Below are 26,956 nucleotides of genomic sequence, written 5' to 3'. Positions count from 1 at the left end.
CGATGAGAAAGCCTAGGGGAAATTGAAAGCGCCCTCTGCCACGAATTTGAGTGTAGTATTAGGATCACCGGTGGCTGAGAGCGTCGTACGTGAGCGGCTGATTCCCAGCCTTCCATCACTCGTGCATGGATATCTCCAAGGTCCTCTGGCAGGTACGAAGCCAGGTGGGGGGGTTTTCAGTCACTCCACCCGAATTTTTTCCCCTTGCGGTGACTACCCGCGATAGTCCACGACATCTGCTGAGGAGACCGCTAGACCAGGGGTATTCTTTCCTCTGACGCTCCATTTTTCGACGTAGTTACGTTACATGATTTCTGTCAATAGCGAACTATGATGTGTATAAAAGCTAGTCAGACATTGATAGCATTCTCTCTCATTGAGAATAATGGGTCATCCTACTGAAACGTCTGAAAAAATTTGTTAGTGTCCCTTTTTCTGTACAAGCGCAATGTCATATAGTGAGTGCAAAAAGAGTTCGGACAGCTCGGTTGTCACTGTCAGTCAATTTCCGTGGGCGTCCGCCTCTGGGATTGTTTTTAAGTCTCGGTCTTCCCGAACCGTTTTAGTACATCGTACACAGTTGACCTAGGCCGTCCGACAAGTACAGTTATTTGATTCAGTGACTTACATTGATTATAATGTCTAATAATGAGCTTTCGCTCAGCTTTCGTCGTCTCTGTTGCCTTTCGTCCCATGTCTGTCAACACTTCAGGTCGCTGTTCGATCAAAGATGCGTTTCACCTCGCAACAGCCAAGGGGAAGCATGTGCGCCCACAGCTGGACAGCAATGACACCGGTGTGCTCCGATAAACGCGTGTAAATCGACGTGAACCGTGTATTCGAATACTTTTTATGCGCGAAAATTTTCATATTCGTCTATTGGACTCAATTCATGGCAAAATTGAATCAAATTACCATTATTTCAATTTTTAACCTTACCGGAGCAGTAAATGATAATACTACATTCATGTTGAATCCGAAAAACAAGTGCAAAGGAGTCAAAACAGTAATAGTGGCTGGAAAGAAGTACTGTCCGAATACTTTTTGCACTCACTGTAAAATTTTGACATTTGAATGAGTTTTGAGATAAGCTACGGGTCGAAACTCTATTTTCCACATTCGTTCCTCCGAGTTGCCACTTCAGAATAAATATAAACGAGACCGATAGACCTGGCTTCTCAATAACTGGCAGCTGAAATCTAGTGTTGAAATCGTGAAATTTTGATTGATGACGATATATAGTTATCGAATCTGGAAAAGTGTGTTAGTTCGTCGAAACACATTGCATTCAAAGCGTGATACTTTGTCTCAGTAGCGTAACTAGGGATAGGCTCTGGGGGGAATGGGGTGGCCTGGGGTGGCGACCCCCAGGCAACGAGTTCCGGGAAAATTTTTGAATTTGAGATTTAACTTTACGCAGATGTCATTATTGCATGACAAAACTAGATAATAGTTTTAAATAATTTTTAACTTTCTCTGAGGCTTTGGGGGTGGGGGATCTATCTCCTTATCCCCCCCATAGTTACGCCACTGCCTTGTCTTGATTGTGAAAACTGAGCACTTAATTTAAAGGATTTAAAATATGTACTCGTAATATGCAAGTCTACTGCGTCAATTCAGACTATACCTTCGTAACAGACCGTGAGTCATCAGTTCTGTTTTCATCATTACATCATCACTGATCAGCAATCCTATGACTCCTTCCACACACACCGATTTTACGCGGCCGGCAAAAAATCGGCCGAAATTTAATCGGAGGAGCGCTGCTTGCACATACGCCGAATATCAACCGGTCAAGCGATCACTTGCTCTGTTGTCGTGATCAACCGAATTTTTATCGTCACTGGGTCATGGTCGGTGAGTGTGCAAGCTCCCATTCCATCCAACGATTCAATATTGGAATGTGGACGGCTGATTTTTTACCGAACGTCCAAAATCGGTGTGCGTGCAAGGAGCCTAAGATTGGTATGACGCTGCTCTTCACTCAATTCTCCTATCAGCCAATCTATTCACACCAACGTATTTCCTCTCTTTCGCATCCTCATTATCTGTTCCATACATTATGTTCCAGGTATTCCTTTTCCTTTCTTGCCATCTACTTTTCCCTCAGCAATTGTCTTCATCAGGCCATCATATCTTAAGATGTGGTCTATAATGATATGCAATCTTCTCATTAATGTTCCATGAGCCTTCTCTACTCTCTACTATTATTAGGACAACCTAATTAATAACTGAGTCGATCCATTTGATCCTCATAATTCTCCTACTATTCTTAAGGTCTTTTTACGCGGGCCTGGAATTGCGCAGGTTAGATCTGCATTAATTTCTAAAATGGCGTGGAACTGCGCCAATGCATGAACTAAATTAGAACAGGGGCTATTTTGCCATCTCACGTCCACGCATTCTGGCATGTGTTCTAGCAATTCACCGCTTTACACGACGCAATTTTAACGGCGCCTTCGTACACACGTCAGATTGTGCAAGTACGTGCCCCGTGTAAAGCTACCTTTATGACTTCCTCATTACTTACTCAGCCGATCAATTTGATTCTCATAATTCTTTTATAGCACTACACTTCGAAGGCTTCCGCCCTTGATTTATCCGATGCTGCCACTATCCATAATTCACTTCCGTGTGGAAGCATAGTCCAACTATAAGTTCTGATAAAATGTTTTCTTACTTCAATGTTTAAGTTTTCCCGCTGTAAGCATATCTTTCTTTTGGTAGAATGCTCTCTTCGCCTGGGCTATTCTTCCGATAATAGGGTAGTTTCCTTCATCAAAGAAAACGATAGGCATTGATTGCGATTCGTTACCCACCATTAGTGTATTCATAATATACACATTTTTTGGTTTTAGAAATACCGGTTTAGACGAATGGCAATGGTCAATTTTTATCCTCATTCGAAATAGGTCAGATTGTCGCCCATGCGATGCCACTCCACGTGACGTCACAGGGACCTAGTTTCTATACGAGTAGACGGGAGTTTTACATCGTCTGACGTTACCAATGCATGTATGAGGCACAGAGCTCAGGGAAACATGTCTTAATAATCACCTATTAAAACTGGCTAAGGTTGGAAAGTTTCCTTCGTTTGATAAAGTAGATAATCCATATTTATGCCAAGCGCTACTTGCTAGCGTGGTACTCTGCTACCTGCTAGCATCCTGCGTCGTATGAGCGCTCAAAGCCTCGCCCCAAGGTCACCTCACTTGCGGCAGCGGGAACCAGAACGACGTCACACGGAGTTTTCCCGGCATTCATACTTATCCGTCGCGTTTTCGCGCGCTTGAAAATTTTCACTTTTCATTTAATCGCAAAAAATAGATATCGTCATTTAAAAATCTAAAAGCGTGAAATGCGTTCTCCATGAGTAATAATCTTTCGATTTAGGCAATAAGAAAATAATAGGAAACCACTCTATTTCTTTCTTGGTTCTCCCGTAGCTAATTCAGCCTACCCTGCCGCGGAATACGAGATATATGACTTGAATTGTAGGAGTTTCTTCTTTAGACATGACTGCAAGTGCAGGAGACAAAAATAGCTTTTTCCTATCCTGACATAGAGGAATTACCGTATTTCAAAAATAGCTAGATTGGAAAGATCGAAGCAAAGTTAAGGTTGGAGCAACTGGTAGGGGCTTAATTATTAGCTTGTTTAAGGTGGTTATGCTGAGAGAGATGTGAACCCACGTACTGCCTAAAGTTTCAAGGTATAAACCCATGAAATGATTTAAGTCTGGTCAACATTGTGATGCAAGTGTGCTACATGGAATATGAAACTTGAATATTTTAAATATGTGTCGGACTTAAGAAATAAGAAGCTGATACGATAGAAAATCTACTTTCAATATTTCCAGATCCGCTCATAGTAAGTAAATTCTGAACGAGGTATTTTTATGAACAAGAGTGCAAGTTATCTGCGATAGGTAAATTCTGAGCAAAATTGGAATCACATTTGGAAAATTAATTTTTCAGTCAGAATTAGATAAATCGAAATTTCGTTATCAGCATCATTTTTTTTTAATGTTCACCAGCACACATAATTTCAAAAACATCTTTTTTCTTTAGCATTTAATTCTCGTGAGTCCTAATTAGTAATGGTTAATAATTTACTGGAATAGTTTGTAATTGACGGAATCATTTTTGAGAAGATGGTATCCCATTAAAATGAGTAAGCATTTGGTGGAAGAGTGGTATTGTTTGCTTCACCAACATTATGCCGCGATATTCATGAGTTACACCATTTTAATACCCCTATTTATAACAGTAGTGCTAATCAATTTCTTCCGGTAAGGGTATTGGTCAATTTTGTTGAGCGTAATTTGTTTCAAAGAGTTGAATTGCGATTGATATCGCTCCATTAGACAATTATGAGTCATCCCTCACATTTTATTGACCTCATTAAATTGAAAAATATCTATAGGCGTAGACTTGCGACACAAGTACGCGGATAGCTATTTATCCGCTATTAAAAAAAGACCGTTTGATTAATAATGGTGTTAAATTCCTGAATTCCGATGGTTCTACTGATAGGGACATTTTTCATTGCCTTGCATTTACACCTTGCATTCCTGGAATTAGGGCGAAAATTGAAAACGCGGCTGAAAATTCCATTACGTCATTTTAATGCTTCCAGCCGACGAAACTGGCGACGATGTAAAATGCCGCGAAAAATAAAAAAAATAATGATAAAAACGCGGATTAATGTAAATTATTTTGTGAAAAACATCAGTAGTGCAATTTTTCACCCATTAGCAAGCCTATTCTCTGTAATAGCGTGGACATAAAGTGACGCAAAGTCATTTAATCGTTCATTACTCCCTTGGGTTTTTGTGTTCAGGGTGCAATATCAACTTTAAATGGGCTTCATTATTGAGTTTGACACTGTTTTATATATTTTTCGGGAGGGCGGATTTTTTTTATCGTATCGTAATTGAAGTGAAACGATCCAAACGGTGAGCTATTAGCGACCCCGCGAGGAGGCTAAACGATCAGGTATAATTATGATCCGTGAGAGAAGTTGGAAAATTTGGCTCACAAAGAAATTTAATAGGGTAAAGAAAAAGCTTTTAATGCAACTCAATAGACTTTTGATAATACAGTGTGTCCCAAAAAGAATGACCCGATTTTAACTTGTAATAATATTGAAACAAATGTCACTAGGCAAGCGAAACAGCGCCAGATGTGATCGGCATTGTTTAGAGTTTTAGAAAAATCCGCTGAATGTCACTACGAGCGCTGATGTGGAGCGTGCAACCCTTAGACCATTGGCCTAACAATTAGGTCTAACAATAAGGTGCAGCCAGTCTCGCTGAAGATGACATACAGGACCGCGAGAACAGGCTTTACACTCTTGGCCTCCTAGGTCCCCTGACATAACACCATGCGATTTTTTCCTTTTGGGAAATGTTAAACAGAGTGTTTACGTTCCTCCCGTACCTTGTGACATTGATGAACAAAAACATGAATATCAGCTGCTTCAGTGACAGAAGACATCTTACGCTCAATTTGGGATGAATTCAGCTTTCGGCTATATGTCTTCTGCGCAGCCAAAAGAGGACATATTGGACATTTATGATGGTTTTTTTATAAAAATTTGTCTTTTGTGAGTAATTTAGTATACAATATGTTGATGTTAAGCCCTCCTTCCTAATAAATAATCTTATTTAAAATCGAGTCATTCTTTTTGGGACACACTGTTTATTAGGATGTCCATGTCGTACTATATGAATATGCTTAGGTTTTCCAACGTTTATTATTCACATCTTTTTACACTGGATAAATGTAACTTTGAATAAAAGATACAGTGTCCGGCGTGATGCGGTGGAAATCTTTGATATTCAGCTTATTAAAACAACTTGTCTGTTTCCACACTATTTTATTCCACCGACCATGGTTTCGGTATTGTCAAGATTGCCTTGAAAATGGCACAAGTTGCCGTACCATGGTCGGTGAAAATAAAATAGTGTGGAAACAGACAAGTTGTTTTAATAAGCTTAAATGTAACTTTGTTCACTTTTCATTTTTATTTGTTGATATGTACAAATCATACTTAAGTGTCTCTATTGTTATAATTTGACTGACTTTAATTTAAGGAGTACCTTGAAAATGCATTCCTTTGTAAAAAGTCAATGTATAACGAGAGTTAGATGGAAGATGGGACTTTTCTAGTCCCAATGTCGCCCAATAAAGTCGAATTATTATCATAATATATTATATGCTCAATATAAATTTCGATATTTTCTACATGATTATCATTTCAAAAATAGAAATTTTAATGTACAAGAGTGAAAGTTATCTTTGATAGGTAAATTCTGAGAAAGTAGGAAAAAAACTGGAATCACGGTTGGAAAATGAATTTTGTAATTAGGATTTTAGAAATTTTAATTTCGCTTTTACCGTCAATTTTTTAAAAATTCCACCAGCATTTCCAACTGCAAAAACACCTTTTTTTATTTAGTCAATAATTTTTCAGGAGTGGAAGGCTATAATTGTTAATAATTTATTGTGACTGACGGAATCATTTTTGAGGTGTTGTTACCTTGATAATAATAAAAATGTTCCCTATACACCATTTTCAGAGAACTCTGATATGAAGTATCACAGAACATTATTGATTAGATTTAAAAACAGTCACTTTACTGTTTTAATTTCAAGATTTTATCCAGTCAAGGCGTTGACTGGGTTGGTGCGTATCTTTAAAGTGAGGAAACCGAAACTGAGGCGTGGAAGTTAGGGCATTTAAAATGCGGGTCAGGGAAACATTAGCAACGCTAGACATCGATACGACTCGTTACTTGTTTTATTGCACAGCGTACTTAGCGACTAATGCCTCGTTCAGATTACGATTGATCGAGCGATCGTCCTAATGATAGTTGGCCGAACCAGCACTGTGAATGCATGTCCTGACAATAGTTATCGTAGTTCCGAACGATGCCACTTTACGATGGTTAGGCGCTAGGAGACCGGAAACGGAAGCGACAAGAGAAAGACGAAAAACTCGTGAAGCTCTATTTTTTTCATGGATTTATCCAAGCAAGGAAGAATATGGGTGGAAGAAAAATTATTCGTTAAATGCACGTTGAACAAAGTAATATCTTGACCTTGCATACCTCAACAGCTATGCCAACCGCCAAATTCTCGTTCACTTTAAAGAGGGCAGCACAGATTTTAACCATCGATGTGTGAATGCACGATAGTTCCAACGATTGCTGGAACAATCGTAATTTGAACCAGGCATAATTGTAAGCTTATGATGACACTATTGGCAAGGGTGCCGACTCACAAAAAATATTGGGGGGGCCCAAACCGGGGACCTTGCCCCGGTAAATTTTATAAATAGTTAATTTTAAGTTTTTAAGCATTATAGAAGAGTCATATGATCAAAATTAGAACCCTGATCACTCGAATCTCGATATCTGGACACTCCGGGAAAAATCGACAAGCATTACACATTTTTTCCTCACATCTGTAACGAATTTTTGGGGGGGCTCGGGCCCCCTCAGGCCCCATGGAGTCGGCGCCACTGACTATTGGTGTGCAAGAAATTCGGTCACTTTTCTTGTGACACTTTATCCTTAAATGTAATTCACTGCGCGGGAAATTCTAATACTCCTCATCTTCTGCCCTTTTACCGTGTCATCCGTAAAAGTTACACTCGTAGCTTGACTGTCCGAGTGATAGAAAGATTAACGGCTAGACACGAAGGACACCTCAAGCATCCTTCGGAGAGTGGCATTATGCCTAAAAGCCATGCGGAATTTGTCTCTAGTTAAATGATAAGCCATTTTCAGAGAAACTGCATCCTGGTACGTCACTGTATGTAATATGTGAGACTTACACCAGCTTAATCCAGAAAATAAACTCTGTACTTGAAAGCAACTGAAATGTAGCAAATCCCCTTAATTCAGTGGCGTAACTATGGGGGGGGGGACGAGGGGGATAGATCCCCCCCAAAGTCTCAGAGAAATTAAAAAAAAATGAAACTATTGTCTAATTTTGACGTATAATAACTGCGTCTGCTCAAAGTTAAATTTTAAATTCCAAAATGATGCAAAACGTATTTCCAGGCATGTAATTTTTCAAAAAAAATTTCCAGGAATCCCCTCTGCCTTGGGGGTGGAGGGAGGTCGCCACCCCAGGCCCTCCCATCCCCCCCAAAGCATGTTCCTAGTTACGCCACTGCCCTTATTCTGGTGGCCTTTTATGCGAGGAAATTACCTCCCCATGACGAATATGCACCGCGACTTTTACCCTCTTATGTGATTCGTTAACGGCATGAAGCTTGCCTCCGAGAAGCTTTCGGATTGCCGATTAGTGCCTGCTCCATTCTCCAAGAACTTTTCCTAAACCTTCTTGACCCACCTAATCCTAAGGTCCAATGCCACCTGGATTCCTGTGAGGGCTAGAATATTTTTTCTCTCTGCGATAAAATCTGAGAGACCTCGATAGTTATGGCCTAGGAAAATTTGATTTTCTCAGGGTGGCGGAATATTCTGAGTCGAGTTGTTGACTGTTAGGAATGATCTTTGTAATAATTTTGATGATTATATTGCGTATAGGGAAATATCAGCAATATTTAACCCAAATTCATAAGTCTATTGTATTCATGCTGATTATCTTATGTTCATGACGAAAATAATATACACTCTTTCATGAAGGATGGACATTCGATTATAAAAATGAAAATTTCGTTAAAATCATGAAAAATAAATCAGATTTCTCGGATGGGGGTAGAATAGTATATTAGAAATCAATCTATGCATTTGCTTTGGATACGGGACAAATCATAAAATGGAACAATTTATCAGTATTTTCTGTGTATGATATCATTTTATGGGTCACTTTTTCTCACTCCGTGATCATATTTGTATCAGTTTTAAAGCCGGCAATAACCCTCAGAATGCATACTATGAGACAGTTTGATTTATTGGGAAAGTAGTTCAGAATGGTCAAGGAATTTTAGCTCAATGCTTGTGCGGACAAATCCAAAAGAAAAATCGAGCCGTACTCATTGACGGGTACATATAGGAGGCGCCCATCCCCTTGCGGGGCCGCCCGCACTGCCGAACATTGCAGAAACACAATTGTAACTTTTTTATATCATAAAATAACATTGTATTGTGTATGTCTTTAATAAGTATAAATAAAAATTTCTTAAACTTTGCGTGTGACTTGACTATTTTTTTATGATGATAAAAGTAAAGGTAGCTACCTCAAGATATCTTTTGCGTCCCACCCTTGAGTTTTTTCTGTATCCACCGCTGGCCTTACTCCGTCACTCCTACTCAGAATTATTCCGTCACCTTGAGCAAGTCGAATTTTCCTAGGCTATAGCCATCGAGGTTTCTCAGATTTTACCGCAGAGTGAAAAAATGTACGGCTTACAGAGGACCGGGGACGTGTGATGCCGATCTCTCATTTGCGGATGATAAGTAGTCTTGCCGCCGCCGGTCACTTGTGGTCGACCAAAAGAGATTGGATCCGTTTCCTTCCTTAATTTAATTGGCGCCCCCTTGAGGAAGCCGACGAGTAACGGATGTCGGAGACTGTAAGATTCAGTGGTCAGATTAATATTTCGCCGTCCTCTACTCTTTGGTGAAAAAGAGAGCCGACGCGGCGCAAGAGACCGTGCACGAGTCGTGAAGATCGTTCGATTCGCGTCGGAAAGAAAAAGGAAATACTAAAAGTAGCATGACCTATGCTCTCTCCTGTGTGGCGCCTAACTGCTAATTAAACGTGCCCTCAAAGGAGACCTCGAGTGGTTAGATAACGGAGTAATGGCTCGAATGAGTGTTGTTATAAAAGGATAAAAAATTCAACTTCGTCCGACGATTTTTACTTTTGCTAGGATCAAAGAAGGAAACCGGTCGATGTGTTTTTCCGTTTGTACTCACTTCTAAGGATGGAACTCCAGGCCAAATTAAGGCGTATCCTGTAGTGAAATCTCCCTACCCTTCAACTATCGTGTGTACTGCAATATCTGATAAAGAAAACCTTGGATGAATTAGCTTGCTTCCTGAAATCAATATTGACTATGTGACTCTTTGATACTGCGGGCGTAAGGTTACTCATGCTATCTATATATGTAAAATAGGATGTCTGTTTGTTTGTCTTCAATGAATTTCTGTACGGCTGTACGGAATGCAACCAAACTTTCTGCGTTGGTGCATCTCATGCTCCCAAAGCCCTTAGAGCTACTTCTGGTTGTGTCCAACGCGTTATTTTCATCTTTTTCTCATTACCGTTTGTTACGTCGAGTCACACAACATCCGTGATTGGACATCCTGCCGGATAGGCACACCTCTTGGCATGATCGAAGGGAAAACATAATTTTAAGGATTCTATACTTAACTATTAAACCTCTTTAATGTTGGGGTATGCGTCCACGTGACGTTTTTGGTCTATGCACGTACAGAGACACATTGATCAATGCTTTGGAGCAGGATATGAGCTGATCCCGTGCGCAATATACGGAAATCGTTTTTCCAGTGTTTGCTGTTACATATAATCACCGTAACTGTATCGTTCCTTTACCAAAATAAGCTGCCATTTGACCTTGAATTCCAAGTTCCAAGTGTCCTACTTCAAACGATACTATTCTTCACGAGCAACGCCGGGCGGCCTGCTAGTCTGTGATAAAGAAAAAAACATGGATGAATTAGCTTGCTTCCTTCAATTAACATTGGCTATGAAACTCTTTGATACTGCGGGCATAAGGTTACTCGGGCTATTTATAAATAAAGTACATATTTCCCTGACACTGGACCTCCATTCAACTGTCTATGAGACTGACACTAAAAAAATTGATTTTTGATGGCATAGGTAAATTTGTAGAATGTGGTTAAAAATATCGAAAAATTTATGTAGTTAATATTCCCCACATTGAAAATTTATTTTCGACTTCACTGCGATCACTTTGAAAATGATTGTTATAGAGTCTGAAAATTGGTCGGAAATAAATTTTCAATGTGTGGAATATTCTGAGTTAATTTTTCATCAGGACCGAAATTGATTTTAAGTTGATGAGTGAAAGTCAAATGGTAGCAGCATTGATAAAGATGGGGTAGATTGCGTCCCTAACTTCTGAGGAAAATATAGGCAGGCCACTACACTTAATTTCTATTTTTAACAGGGGCTTCTTATTGAGTGTATTACCATTACCAGAATCATCAAGATATCAGAGGTACACTCTTAAGTAATGTACGCACTGTACATTTTAAAAGTACACTGATATTTTTGCTATTATTTTCAGTGTTTTCTATTTCAAAGTGCCCTTTTCTTTTAAGAATCGTAAATTATAGCAAAATAATTAAATGCTAGGCTTGAACAAGTCAATTTACACACATATCCCTAAATACAATCTTTTACTTACCTCCTTTAATTACTAAAGTAATGGGTACTGACAAAATTTCACTCAATGGCAATGTATTGCTCAATTCAATTCAAGCAATGGTGTTTGGGATCATAATTAATTAGTAATGTTCATGAAAGCCGCTAGACTTTACTAAAATAATATTTGCTCACTCGTCAATGTGGCGGAGTGCCGAGCTGGTGACCTTTAACGAAACACCTAACTATTAATGCAGATAATAACCAGTCACAAACCAACTTTTTAAATCTAATTTCAAAGTTGAAATTAATTAAATTTATGACCGCTCTGCTCATGAAGAAATCACTTCCGTGTTTCGAAAGCGGGATGCACACATGGCCGATGAAAGGGTTTTATTTGAAATATCCAAGAAATAATAATAAAATATTCTCATGTGGGCAACGGTGATTCGAAGTGACAAAGAAATCGTTTATACAGCTCAAATGTAATAAAGTGCATAACATTCGTGGGTGTCTTAAATGAAAAAAATGGTGGGAACATCAACTAATTGATGAATACTCGCAATAAGGAAAACGCTCAGTGGCAGGAGAAGTCACCTCATTTTGTAATTATTTCGATGAACCAAAACTATAAAACTACCCACGCCAAACGTTTTATACGCTCAGCGAAAGCTCGTCATTTCGTCGTCTTTAAAACTCCATTCGATTCGATGGAAGGCTTCATTGGGAAAGATTTCACGTGAGCTTTTCATCAAAGCAACGCTTTCAATATGCATCGTCCTGTGTGAATACGCTTAAATCGGTCAATCATTTGCAAGTAGGGTGGTAACTGGCGTAACTTTGTGTAATCTATTATTCATGTTGGACCTACAAGAAAAAGGATTGTACGCTTGCACAAAATTATTTACTTTTTTCGTAAATTACGGAGTTATCTCTAGAAATCCCTTGATATTTCCTTGGTTTGCATAATATTTACTACTGTAGATATTTAAATTTATATTTTATAACTTGGGGAGGTGGGGGGGGGACAAGCCATGGTCTAAGGGGGGGCAAGCCAAGTTGTGACATTTCAGCATGGAAAAAGCGAATGAAACCAGCATTTTAAGAAAATTATAACAGCGCTCTATTAGTTTATGAGATTATTTCCTTGAAAAAATAGTTTAATTTTATTTACGTATCTTATACTAATACATATAATTTTTCGTGGGTTTAAAGAAAATTTGTTGAATACTTTCGTTTTAATTCAGTACTGTTTTTGCTTAATGACTTACGATTTTTTCCTCTAGGTGGGGCAGCTGCCCCCCGTGCCCCTCGCTGGGTACGCCTATGGAATCATGTGAACGGAATTCCTCATGCCCAGCAAAAAAAGAGACACATTGCGGTGCTTTCAAATCAGCTCTTACATTTACTTTTAATTTGAATTGCAAGCCTAGCGGTGAAATTACGTTGCAACAGAAAACTTATCTTTGTGAATTAACCCCGCGGCATAGGAGTTTTGTGTATTTTCTTCACCTGTACTAGAACTTAATTTAAGAGAGGAAATGTTTACCAGTATAAATATATAGGACGTTTTTCGACCGCGAGAATTCTTGGTTGTAGTCTTTTTCGTTGGTGTTTACGTCTCTGAAAGCGCTAAAATTTTGAAGCCATTGGCTGTTAATTTAAATTTTAGGATGGCACTCTTGAGTAGATAGATTTATAAAATAGTTCTTGATTTTCAGTACTTTCCAAAGTTGATGACAATTCGCTCAAATAAAGGTATACAAAAAAGAATAATTTTTTGCTGAATGACCATCACCTAGATAAAGGGCAAAAAAATGATTTTGAAAACAGAAGCCTTCTCTAGTTCGCCAAAACCGAAGGCTAGAAAAGCTTTCAAATATATGCATGATGAAAAAAAAAATTCGCCTCTACGACTTCAAGTTTTTTCAGTGACCGTGAAGGTTTTATTGCGTAAAATGCTATGAAAAAATTCCAGGCATTCATGTTCCCGAAAGATCGAGTACCAGACATCCATTTCAAGTGAATGAAACTTTTGATGATTGGGATTGGTAAAAGACATTCACGGAAAGTTCTCCCGTTGTCAAAAAGTTTTACCGATACTAAATGTGTAGTAAAAATATTTTCCATCTCGTCGTAAATAATGCGTAAAATATACTGCTTTCACACTTTTTCCATAGTTTAGATCAACTTTAACGCTAGTCTCAACGAACGTATTCAGAATTCAGACACAATTATAATATTCATTTGTTAATTCTCAGTTGGTAGAGTGGCGAGGTATCTAGATATTTTTTTTATAGCGGTTATAAATCGAGTCAAATTTAACTTATCTACAGCACCTCATTTCGCTATACTAATCTAAGGTGAATATATTTGGCGTATGATATGAATAATTTTGAAATAAGTGCGATTTTGTTTCAACTTCACCTTGTACCATTTTTATATTTAAACTGAGATTTTTATCAGGTACACATTAACAAGGGTATAATTAAGACACAAGATATAGAAAATAGCGGGTTTATGAGTCAAATTTTTACAAAATGTGTGAGAAGGTCAATTTTTAAGAACAGTCAATTCAGTGGCGCAGCGAGGGGTGGGGGAGATTTTGTGGGATAAATCCCCCCCCCAGAGGTCAAATATTTTTTTAAGTTTAATCCGTTTCACTTATTACTTATAGAATAGTGTAAATATTAATAAAATATCCCTCGGAAGGCCGCAAAACTCACCATTTTGAACCATTTATATAAAAAATGTTCAAGGGTTCCCGCACCTCCCGCTTACCCTCGCGGGTATTCCACACCCTCAGACACCCCAGTGTTTTGCTCCTAAAACCCCTCTAGCCTTAATCCCTAGCTGCGCCCCTGGGTAGATAGTAGTTCGAGAACATATTTAAAAAAAATTTAAAATCCTCGCCATTTCTCAGTGAGTCATCCCCGAGAGGAAGCCTAACTCCCGCACTTATGGTTGTATTGTTTTCTCCATTTCTTCAAGGAACTTTTGATGCATTTTTAATGTTGTAATGCGCAGCGGGATCGCTCCAATCTGAGGAGACCTCCAGAATTGGAGGAGAAACGCTTGTAGAAGTAGTACTACAGCCACGAGAACGCACAGCCACACGACAACCTATTTACCATAATCGTGGAACGCAAAGTTTTAATGTATATCCTTATTTAACCTACGATAAAGTCATGACAATTTCAGTGTATATGGAATTGGATCATGAAAATAAAAGCCTGTATTTCATAATGAAAATTTTGTACCTCAAGCGAGGAATCCTACCTCTGAGTAAATGCTAAGGTAACATATTCATGGGTATTTCAGATTTAGAGAAGGACTAGAGAGTCTACTATATATGTACCAGTGTATATTTTTATGTTATTCCTAAACCACCGAATACTGCTCATATTGGCCATTTTATATCATGGTATTCAATAAATTTTAACAATCAAACGTACACGAACAACCATGCCCTGGATAGGGGAAATCTTCCCAGGCGGGACTCGAACCCGCGACCTCTTGTTTCGCAGGCAAGGACTTTAGCCCGCCGCCACCTAGACCGGCTAATATGAAAATTTGAAGGCACAAGCATTAGTTTTAAACACGTTTTACGGTGGGAAATTCGATTGGTCGGGAGGGATTTATACGTCCTCTTTTTGAAGTTTTACCGAGAAATGACTAGAATTTTCTTTCAAATTTTAAATGTATTCTTTAATCATACTCTGCCACCTGGTTACCTGACAGGAAATAATATTTTTACGGTATTTTTTTTTTAATTTCGTACATCAAGCCGCTTATTTCTTAACGTAGGTTTTAATGAAGTTCCTTAAGAGAAATCATCACCTTTTCGACCGCCCTTCACTTTGTATCGATTTTCAGAGGCGTAACTTCTTAAAAATTTACGCTGATTAAAAAAAATTAAAAAAGAGAAGTGAATTCCTAATAAATATTCTATAAAGTTGTTTCCAAACTTATATCTCGAATATCAAATCAATACTCCGGGAAATAGGCCAGGCTAATCGGTCGTAATGCGTTTTCACAACGTATGTAGAGGATCATACCTTGGCGATCTTCGCTGCACTCAGTGATTACACACTTACAGAGGATTGTGGACCCATCTTGTAGAATTTTCTTTAGAAGAACGCGAGTAAAGGTAGCGGTGAGGTAGGGCCTAAAGGGGAGCGCGTCTTGGAGGGGCCAGCACGGGTGAAAGGGCGCCAGGTGGTCCTCCAGGGCCGGCGATCCTCGAAGCGTCCCCAGGGGATATTCGGCACCTGGGGCCGCAGTCCCCAATCCCCTTCTCCAAGCTAACTTGCTCCTTCCTATAACCCTTTTTATTCCTCCCCCTACCTCTGCTCCCTTTAAAGACACTCGCAAGAATGCGAGAAAGGGTTCGAGAGTAATTCGGAGAAGCGAGCCTGGTGGGATGGTTTCCGTGGAAGAAGAAAGGGTCGGGGGAAGGGTGGAGATTTCCTCGAAGTAAGGTAAGGGGGTCCCCCACCTTCTTCTTACCGTCTCGAGTCCTTTCCTTTTCTTCCTCCTCTCCCCCCACACTTACCTTTCCTCCCAGAGAAAGCGAGAAAATATAAAAAAAGATTTCCACGAGGAAGTTATGCGGATGCTGCGCATGGCATTGGAAAAGGATGTCCACGTTTTTGTTCCCACTGTCCCGATACCTATATTCAAACCCCATGCCACCCACTTTCTCTTCTTTCCGAGAAGAAGAAAGAGAATGTGCCTTTTATTCGATAGCATGCCGGGATTTTTGGTTCATCAGCATTCATGTAAATGTGCGCGTAAATATTCATTCGGAGGGGTCCATCCGATAATTTCACCGTTTTCTCCGGGGATTCCTTCTGAGAAAACATATTTTTTTAGGGATGCCTAATGCCATCCTAAAACTTTTGGTAAATTTCACTCTGCAAACCACACTTTATCTATCGTTCACCAACCACTACGCTACAATTGCAGATAAAAAATTCTCCTGCTTAGTACCTAAGTTTAGCTAGTATTTATTTTTAAAATCAAGGGGACTGGATAGAGGAGGCCCAATTCCATCCCATTGAAGGTTGATTCCTGTTGCCACTTCGGTCGCATTTTAATCGACTTTCAAAAATGTCCGCAGCACTGTGACGGGTGCAATGCGATCTACTTTTTCCAGTTTTTGCTGTATAATGTTTGTAGTTGCTAGGTTAAGCATTGAGACATTATACATTTGATAGATGACACCATCATGTATATAAATTTCGGTTAAAACCGCTAATTATATCTTATTTCCCCGTGAAATTCGGATAAATTTGTCCGCCAGCGACGCGTGTGGCACTTGAGTAAACCCAATTAAATGATAACACATTTAGAGGCCAACTTGAGGATTCTTTTGTAATATTCCTGAAAATATTTTGAATCTTCCTGAAAAGGTGCAATCGAGGTGAAAAGGAAAAGTGTCGTGATCATTAGTCAACAATCCTAAGATTGATTTGACGCAGCTATCCTCTATTCCTGTCTCCTATCAGCTAGTCCACCCCTCCTTTCCGCCCTCATTACTTTCTCCATTCTAGTTATTAATAGCTAAGCTGAATTAAAATTGTTTTCACGGCAGGGCTTACGAAGCATATAGTAGTAAGGCCACGACTGCATATGCTATAAATATCCAGGTAATGAATAACATGGCAGTTAATTAATTTGAACGACAGAAATTTTGGAACGATAATTTTCATCCTTAAATATCATTGGTGGAATATTTTCAACAATCGACTTACTTCTTGATTTTTTCGTATGCCAAGATATGTGTGCAGTACGGGCTGAAATTTCAACTTGAAGGTATTTTCACGGCTAGTTTTTATCGAATGAGACATAATAGAAACCAACTAAAATAGTTGTCAAGAGTTAGGCAGGGATGGAATGTGAAACGAAACGAAAATCAAAACCTGTAAAATTCCAATAGTTTCGTTCCCGGGAGCGAAATGTAGAAACGAAACGATGTGGATTGCAACCCAGGGAGGTAAACTCAGGGTCGAAACGAAATCGGAGTCAAAACTACTTCGGTTCGAAGCTAAACTGAAACTCTGGAACGAAACGAATCGCAGATAATGTTTCGCACCGCAGGGATCAAGTGTTTCACCTCCGAACAGTTTAGTTTCGACGGTTTCGACCCACACACCGAGTACGAAGTACGGTTGAATGAAGTGGAGGTTCGGCCTACCGCCATTAGATGCACGTTAATGCCTGTTTACACGATGCATTAACACGTACGAGTTAATGTACGTTTGCGTGAATGATTTTTGTGGACCGGAACGGAACATGTACGAATGCATGAACCAAATTAGAACCGGTTCTATTTTCTGTGCATGCATTCGCACAAGTTGGGTGGTGACACGGTGCATTTTGGTGTTCATTCTCGCGTTCATACATTTAGACATTAACCCGTACGTGTTAATGTACCGTGTAAACAGGCCTTTAAACTCATATTTTTACCACCAACAGGAGAACAGCGAACGCAAACTGGCCATTTGATTTTTAAGCTCAATGTTTAACCCCTCTACACGCATGTCAAGCGTAACTATTCCCTCTTATCCCCCTCCACTCAACTTCTGCGATCGAAACTTAACTATGAGCCGCGGAGATTCAATTAATTTATTTTCTTTTCTGGGAGTAAAGTTTCATCCCGGGTCGAAAACAAACTCCTTGGTGTTTTAATTTTGTGCGGGAACGAAACTAAACCCAGGCCTCGTTTTTTCTTTCGCTCCGGGTCGAAACGGAACATTTTCGTTTATTTTCACTTGCCATCCCTGGAGTTAGGAGCATTATGAAAAAATGAATCAAATTCTAAAACCCTAGAATGCTATTGTATGCCTTTACTTACCAGCAAATTAACTTCTGTAATAATAAAAACTTAATAAGAATAACATATAAGTAATGAACACTTCACTCTTGAAACGCATGGGAACACAGCAGGATAATGGAAAAAGCGAGTATGTGTGAAATAAAACTAAAATGACAGCGAAATGGATTAAAGATGAAATGCCATTCAATGTAGAAACGTTTTCATCTTCTTTTCTGCCACTGCTTTTGATTGAGGATCCATGGAAATAACACACTATTTATGATCTTTTAGATTATACATGCTTAATGACTACCAATCAAGTATTTAAACCGCAGTAAAATATTTCTCTCTTTTGCTTCACCCTAAGTCTGTATGAGAATTCTCTCCCGCTGAAAATTGGGACGATTTTCATATTAATGAAGGTCAGAGCATTCCATATCACAATTCATCGCACATCTACTTTAATTTTTAAGCGAATTTCCTTGTCCGCTGTTGGGTTCGTTTTTGCCAGCACTACAATGTATGATCATAAATTCCGGTTCACATATTCGCGACTCCAGTCCAATTAGCGGGCCAGTATGGATTTATTTTTATTTTTGATTCGTCGTAAAAGGCACTCCAGAAATTAAGCAATGTGAGGGCTTGGAAGCTCCATAAAATATTCAACCGAAATAACCCTACGCTGGATCTCTGTTTGCACTTGAAGCTTGAAAATTTCGCCACGTGTGACATTTGTTGATCGTAAATGAAAATACATTTCGCAACCGAATCTTTTATCTGAGAAGCTTTTTCACTACTTGCTAAATTCTTCGTCGGAATTCCATGCGCAGACAAAAAGGTATGCTTTTATTCATAGAGGAAAGAGGCGCAAGTATTTTTCAAAAATAATAAAAGAGAAACAAACATCGCAGGTCAGCATGGATTGTATGCGAGTAAGTAGCAGTAGTGAAATTATTTATCAAAAGTTATAAACTCATTAATTCCATTAAATGATTACGCAAATGGAGGTAAACCAAAGAAATCCCCGTAGAAAGCAGGTAGAGGATGTTGATTCTTACCTTTCTGTTATTTTACTCAGGGTATTAATTATTATGCTCAGATTCTCATAGAGGAAATCTAGAATCCTCAAAAGACATCTATTTCCCGTTATAGTTCCGACCAAAATAATTGACACAAACGAAAAATTCGCGCAAGTGGAACGACTAACTATAATATATTTTAAAACATTCCTGTTATGCTTAGTACTTAGCTCCAAACGCACCTAATTGAATTTCATCATTTTCGCCGAATCAGGTAGCTGGGGTACTGGTGCAAGTGCATGTATAAAAATTGAATTAAAAATTACATATTGCGTTCACACAAAATTGTTTTTATTGAGAACTCAAACTCATTTTTAATGCAAGGTTTCAAATAAAGGTTTTCATAAATGCTGGAGACAGAATAATCTCTAGCCTTTTTGTTCATTCTTTTGATGAAATTTAGCTGGAAGTCTTCCTGATATTTGCTTTCAATAATAATTAGGTTATTGAAATCTAGTTGTGATTTCAAGTTTTTCTAGAACTTTGGACTCGTTTTATTTGAAGACATTCTTGAAGAAAATGGCATTGTTAGACAAAAATGTCTTTCTTGTATTGACGTTGAAGTTTATAATGTTGTGCAAAAAGACGAAATTTGTCGAGTGCCAGGAAGTAGATATTAGATACTTTTATTATTTTTAGCCACGGCGAAGATTAATTCAATTGAAATTATTTGTGCCCACGACCCCTTAGTTAACAATCTTCTCTTCGTTTTCAAAGTATTGGCGTCAACTTTGGGCCGAAGTATGACTCTGATGTGTTGGAATACGTCTCTTTTGCATCATTTAGGCGGTTGATTATGAATATGTGGTAAAACAGTTGAAAAATGCAACAAAGTTTCCATAGTAACCAAATAATAAATAATGTAATGCAATGATAATAAAATGCTGTATGATAGGGAGAGTTCCAAAATCTCTTCAGTATTCCCTTATTCAGTTAGTCCCTCTTCAGAATTTGGACAGGCAGACCTGGAAACCCCGACGGTGCGTGCAGAACTGTTGCAGTGTAGTTTTTGCCGCTACTGCTACTGTTTTGGTGTTATGATAATTCTAGACGGGTTTTTTCGAATATCTTGAGTATTGTGTTGTTTATGAGGAAGTTTTACCTCAAATCTATGTTTAAGTAGTTCTAAAAAATATTAAATATCGTTACGTTTTTAGCATATTTTGTAACTGCCACTATAGTCTGTTTTCTATCTTTAAAGGCTCAAAATATTTAAAATAAATGTAATAACTACAAAACAGCGAAAAATGTAGGATTGACTTGTAGGCGAAGTGTGCGGAAGAGTGCGCGTTAATTGCGGAAATTACACAAAGGAAAAATCATTTGCCTTGGCCGGAATTGGAATGAGCCAATATCGTACATTCGAACCCAAATCATGGTAAATGACTTTTTTCAGTAGAATGTTCGTATTTTATATGCACTTGCGGGTGATTCCGTAAAGGTACATCACTAACTAAGTAGACAGCGGATATTCCATTAACTGTGGATGCATTGTTGAAGTATCAGCGCCGTAATTCCAGTCATTATATGTGTATGGATTATTTGTATTTCGCAGTTTCTCACCCATATTGCAGGGTCTTTTGTTTATGAAATCAGGAATGACAGGTAGTTTGTACTGTCTGAGGACGTGGAGCATTATAGGTGGTGGTCTAATTCTCAGTATGGATTAGTTTTGTTTTTGTCTGTTTGGTTTTATCTGACCTGCGCACTTTTGGAATCGGCGAAAATATTTCTCTTCAGATTTTAGTAAATGTCGTGTTAGTCGTGGCATATGCAAGCATGCAATGACGAAAAAATGTCATGAGCCTAAAAACGCTTAATTTTCCCTCAAAGTGCGACAGATTATACACGATCTCTGAGTCTGGGCGTTGCTTCCCGAGTGTTATGGATGTTCGTGGGATGTGGTGGCTTATTGGAGAGCAAAAAATAGCGAAGCTTCCGGGGAGCACCTATGATATCCCTTTGTTGGAGAACGGTCGTATCTTCTCGATTTCTTCGTGTTCTTCCCCATCCTCTATCGGAGTATTAGTGGCTCATCTCGTGTTTCTGATGCCATTACGAATCTGTCTCTCCGCTATCGATCATGCTAAAAATCGTTGGTATAACAAGGTAGCTTAGTCGCCGCATTCCTAGGCCCTCCACGGACTGATAATCCCTCCGTTGGGGTTGAGTGGATGTGTCTTAACGAGGTGTCTCGTTAAGAGGACCTCCAATTAAAAACTGCTCCTTCGTACGTGCTTTAGGGTATCGTTACGGGCACGATTTAGAGCCGAGAGTAATTTTCAATAGTGAGCACTTCTCGGATCATTGAAAAAAATGGTCCAAATTTAGATAGGAACAAATATATTACGGTAATTTCTATGAATTATTGGCCGGAGCGGGAAAGATAACGAGTGTTAAATAAGATCAATGAATTTTTCAATAATAGAATGTACTAATTTTTATTCGGAAATATTTTTTCTTTGCGGTTGTTGTGAGCAAATATTGAATCAAATATTGTTATTTCTTGCTGAATATTACTGCCAATCTTCCAGGATTGAAAAAATAATGAATTTATTATTAAAATGAGTGCTATTGATTAGATATATTTTAGATTGTGATTTTTACGTCTGTTATTTACGTTCACAGTCTAAGAAAAGTAACATTATTGCAATTTTTTTATTAAAACACTCACTGGAAATTAGCGGTTGTCTATTACGTTAGTTAAGTTCAGCTATCTTTAAGATAAAACAACATGTAGTTTAAAAACAGCGGTTGCTCTCTGAAGAGAGCACTACTTGTATATTTTACGTTTGCAAATGCACAAATAGGGTAGCTTCCTTCATCAAAGAAAATGAAAGTCATTGATTGCAATTCGTTACCCACTATTAGTGCATTCATAATATATATATTATTTTGTTTTAGAAATCCCTGTTCAGACGGATGTTAATGGTCAATTTTAACCTCATATGATAAAGGCCAGATTGGCACCCATGCGGTGCCACTCCATGTGACGTCACAGAGACACATAGACCCAGATGCTATACGGGTAGTCCGGCGTTTTCCATCGTCTGAGATTACCAATGCATGCATGAGGCACAGAGCTCACGGAAACATCTCTTAATAATCACCTATTAAAATTGCCTAAGGTCGGAAAGTTTCCTTCGTTTGATTGGGTATTAACAATCCTTATTTAAGCCAAGTGCTACTACCTGCTAGCAGCCTGCATCGTAGCGGTGCTCATAGCCTCGCACCAAGGTGGCCTCACACAGCGGCAGCTGGAACCAGAATTACGTCACACTGGCTTTTCCCAGCATTCATACTTATGTTAGCCGTCGCGTTTTCGCGCGTTTGAAATTTTTCACTTTTCATTTAATCGCGAAAAATAGATATCGTAATTAAATAATCTCTAAGCGTGAAATACGAACTCCAGGAGTAATAATCTTACGATTTAGACAGTAAAAAAGAAATTGGAAACCACACATTGACCATATCATGAGATACGAGGGTCTAATGAAACTTATCGTTAGAGGACAGATGAAAGGGAAGAACGGAATAGGTGGGCCGCGGATGTGATATACCTATATCATGATGACGGATTTACAGTAGTAGCATTATGTATGTGTTAAGAGATTAGCAGATAGGATAATTTACTGGAGAGCTGTGACAAAGCAATCTGAGGACTGATGACCGTTAATGATTTTGATCTCTAATACAAGAATATCACCTCCAATATGTACTAGGGATACTATTTCTTGCTTTAAATATAAAGAAATTCTTTACAATGGTGTAGGAATGAAATTTTAAGTTCCCTTATGCCGCAAATGAATAGATTTTAAGATATTGAGTAAGAAAGGGAATCATTGTATCTCCAAAAATACTAAGGTTCGCTAGGACTAATCACATGATACCAGGTAGGGCCGGCCCTAGCAGGTGCGGGGCTAGGGGCGAACCTTCAGTGCGGGGCCCTTCACTTAAAATAATGAACTCTATACCCCATCTACAAACTCGAGCATTTTGAATCCCTACCACTCTCTGGCTAAGTATGTGTTCCCCTCCCAAATTCAGGCTTCGTAATTACGCCGTCGTTCACATAAAAACATTGCACAATAAAAAGTACTGCATTATTATTCCTTTTTCATAATATTATTTTTTTGTCTAGCGCGGACTTAACAATACAGTAATTGTTGAAATTGCGTTTTCAAAACTATCGTATATTTTAATTTTTTTTTTTTTACAAACGCGGGGCCCGGGGCGGTTGCCCCGGTCGCCCCGCCCGAAGGCCGGCCCTGATACCAGGGATGACAAGTGAAGCGAAACGAAAATGTTTCGTTTCGACCCGGAGCTGTTTAGTATTTGTGTATTTCGGGTTGCTTAGTTTTTTCTACTTCATAGAAGACACTTTCCTACCCGTATCCCTATTTTACTATCATGCTCAAGCATTCATCCGTAAAAACATCAATCACTCTCAACATTGTTTTCGTGAAATAGATGGCATTTCGTTTTGCAATATACCAATCAGTCTCATGCTTTTTGTCTATGCAGAATGATGTGATTCCCATTAATGAGATTTATATTTTCTTCTCACTGGTGGACGTATATTTTCAAATTCAGGGAGGACCCTAACGGTGAAAATGCCGTAGTTGCGCATAATGGTATATTTGAATGCACCGACATTTATGACTGCGCGTAATTAGTATTTGGCTCAAACTACCGGTCGCTTGATTGCAATCATCAGAAAATTGAGCCGGCGATATCTGCAAAAGTGCAGTCCATGGGAATGACATTATTTTGTTTGTTTGTTTATTCCATTTTGATAGCTTTCCCCTTCTCCTGATTGCTTCGAAAACGGATCTTAAAAACGTTATAATCGTCGGTGCTCGTTTCCACAAATAAAGTGGTCTCTCTACCTATCTCTTTTATACGCTGCTATTGAGATCTGGAATAGTAAAATAAAAAAAATATATATCGGCCGTTGCGTTGATGGAAATGGGCAATCAATCAAATTTGAAATGGAATATTTATCCCCAGAAACTCGTGCGACTCGTTGGGGGGGGGGGGGGGTTTCATGGTATGTTTCAATTCCAATCCGTCAGAGCTGCTTTGCATTTTGATGAATCCATTAATGGCTCATTCTTCACCAAAAGCAGATAGCAGAAAAATTACGTTCACCGCAACAGATGCGTTGATAGTGTACACGGTGGACGCTATTCCCTTGGATCTCATTTGTGCCTCAGTTTCCGGAAAGAATTGATGAAAAACATGAACGCTGTTTTGAGAACGGAATTAACGGAGTGTTATGAATTAGGAGGGGTTATGAGAAGTCATCATTTATTCGGGGATGAGGTTAGAGATTATCCAAGAGACTGAATCTCAAGAATAGTAGCGGCGAATATCGAATTGTTAGAATGCTCGATTCACATTTTAAGGGGCCTAGTTCAAACCCCCCCCCCTCCCCCGATAGCTATACAGTGAGGTAAAATATGAACCAACTACATTCATGAAACATAATGAAGATACACTTTTGTATGTTCCACAGGAGTTTTAATTATCGACCCAGGTTTCGACAGTACACTATGTCATTATCAAGGTCATAGTATACTGTCGAAACCTGGGTCGGTAATTAAAACTCCTGTGGAACATACAAAAGTGTATCTTCATTATGTTTCCTGTCACCAAGTTACACCAAGTATCGCCTTCCAGCCTTAAGTTAAACTACATTCATGGTTACTGGTGTTATTACCCTTAGCGGAGGTTTTATTTACGGCATTTGACGATTACACTTTCCAAAACTTTCACCCCGGTATATATACCTGGTACAGGTACAGCTGCTGGTATATATTCAGCGTGAATGATAGTGTGTGTGAAACATATTAAGGGGAAAAATGGCACAAACAAGAGCGAGGTACCAGTGTAACCTTCCCAGTATAAGTGAAGAAGAAGATGAAAGACATGTCACTAGTGTGCGCGTGCGATGCACAATAAATCTAAAAGAACTAAAATTACACAAATGACATCAGGAATGATTTATTGTTTGTTATTCAAGTGGACAACAAGCAATAAATCATTAAATTTTAGCTTTTTAAATTGAATTTTCAGGTTAGAAAGAAAAGTGGATCAATAAAATTGCCATTGTTATAATATTTTTTCTACGGGGTAGTTAATCGCGATAAATAAAAAGAGTTATTCGCCGTAAGTAATCATCTAATTGTGGAGTAAAGAAATTCATTTTTATGAAATATTGCCTTGCAACACGTTCGTGGCCTTAGAATAACGTATAGTTATATCGTTAAAGAGCGTTAGGCAGGATCCAAAAGCGCCAAACATAAATAACTCACTTTAGTTTCAAGTGCGGTATCTTTCTCGCTCATTCGTGAATCACATAGATTTGACTGAGAATAACATTTAATATAACGTGTTAGTGTGGCTTGATGATGTGGAAACGTGCTTATTATCTTACTTATACTCTCAGGTGTAAACCGGACTAGCAGGAACGCATGCCAAGCTGCCTGCCGACCCAGCTGCTACTTTCTGACCGCTGAAAATCCTGAATCAGCAAAAATTTCCTTGCTAAGGTGAGCGAATTAAAATGTGCTATCATATATGAGTAGCTTATGAATCAGGTGCATTTAGTGTGCATTGAGCGTCGGCCAATTTGGCGCCTAGCACATTTAACGACACGTGTACTGACTGTTTATGGAGTAAAATAGTTCTGTTCGTTTAAATGGTTACAAGCTTAGAAGTAATGAAACAACTCATCGTATGCCACATATGGAGCATGTATATCTATGAAGCGAGGCTTGGAGATTGACAGTAGCAAAGTCAAGAGTGGAAGCATTCAAAATGAGGTGCTACCGAAGATTGATTAAGATAAAATGGATCAACCGTGTAAGTAATGAAGAAGCGCTAAGAAGAGTGGGCGATAAGAGAAGTCTTCTTAAAACCTTAAGCAAAAGACGGGACAACTTAGTTTGCCACATTATGAGGCAGGATGGCCTGATGAAGACTACCGTAGAAGAACAGGTGGAAGGAAAGAAGGGCAAGTGACGGCCCCGAATGAATTGCATAGGACAGGTTGCAAAGGATGCAAAAGAGAAGAAATACGATGCTATGAAAAGGATAGCGGATAGGAGAGGAATCGAGAGCTGCGTCAAACAAATCTTAGGATTGCTGACTGATGATTATGATGAAGGATTAGCATTCATGATACTACAACCTTTAGATTTGTGTACTTCAACCTCCAAATTCTCCCTTTCCCAAGCTATTTCCATCAGTTCCCTCATGTTCTTCTTCTTTTATGGTACCATACTTCATGTGACCAAGAACATCTCTTGGGGCACTTAACCTTCAATTTCTCTCTCCGCAATGCCGGATGTTTCAAAATGAATTGCGGGTTTTTAACGCATTGCAATATTTATTAAGCTTAAATTACAGCTATAAATGGTACCTCAAATGTAAGACCTACTCAAACAATATTGCTAGATGGCAGCAATGCTAACGTGCAACCAATGTTTCCGTTAGAAAGCGCTAGTATCAAATAGGTCGACTAGTCAGCAGAAATATTTTATTGTTTTACTGATTTTAAATACGGATTCTGTCGTTGCTATGCTGTGTACGTTCCGCATTAATCTCGATTGCAAATCTCCAGATGATAATTACAGCCGTGCCTCCAGTATCAGGGGACCTTTTTGAATTAAGAAACAGGATTGAAGCAGCTGTTGCAACGATTACTTGAGGGACACTAA

At 38.8% G+C, this 26,956-nt stretch overlaps 1 long non-coding RNA gene across 1 annotated transcript; it reads left to right on the top strand.

The window, feature by feature from the left end:
• LOC124163468 lies at positions 1 to 25,786 on the top strand. The gene is made up of 2 exons (XR_006865776.1): positions 1 to 152; positions 25,684 to 25,786. It is a non-coding gene; the product is annotated as an uncharacterized LOC124163468 (long non-coding RNA).
• The last annotated feature ends 1,170 nt before the right edge of the window (positions 25,787 to 26,956 follow it).

Source organism: Ischnura elegans, chromosome 8 (genome assembly GCF_921293095.1).
Source record: "Ischnura elegans chromosome 8, ioIscEleg1.1, whole genome shotgun sequence".
Taxonomy (NCBI): domain Eukaryota; kingdom Metazoa; phylum Arthropoda; class Insecta; order Odonata; family Coenagrionidae; genus Ischnura; species Ischnura elegans.
This window is presented reverse-complemented; position numbering and strand designations above follow the sequence as displayed.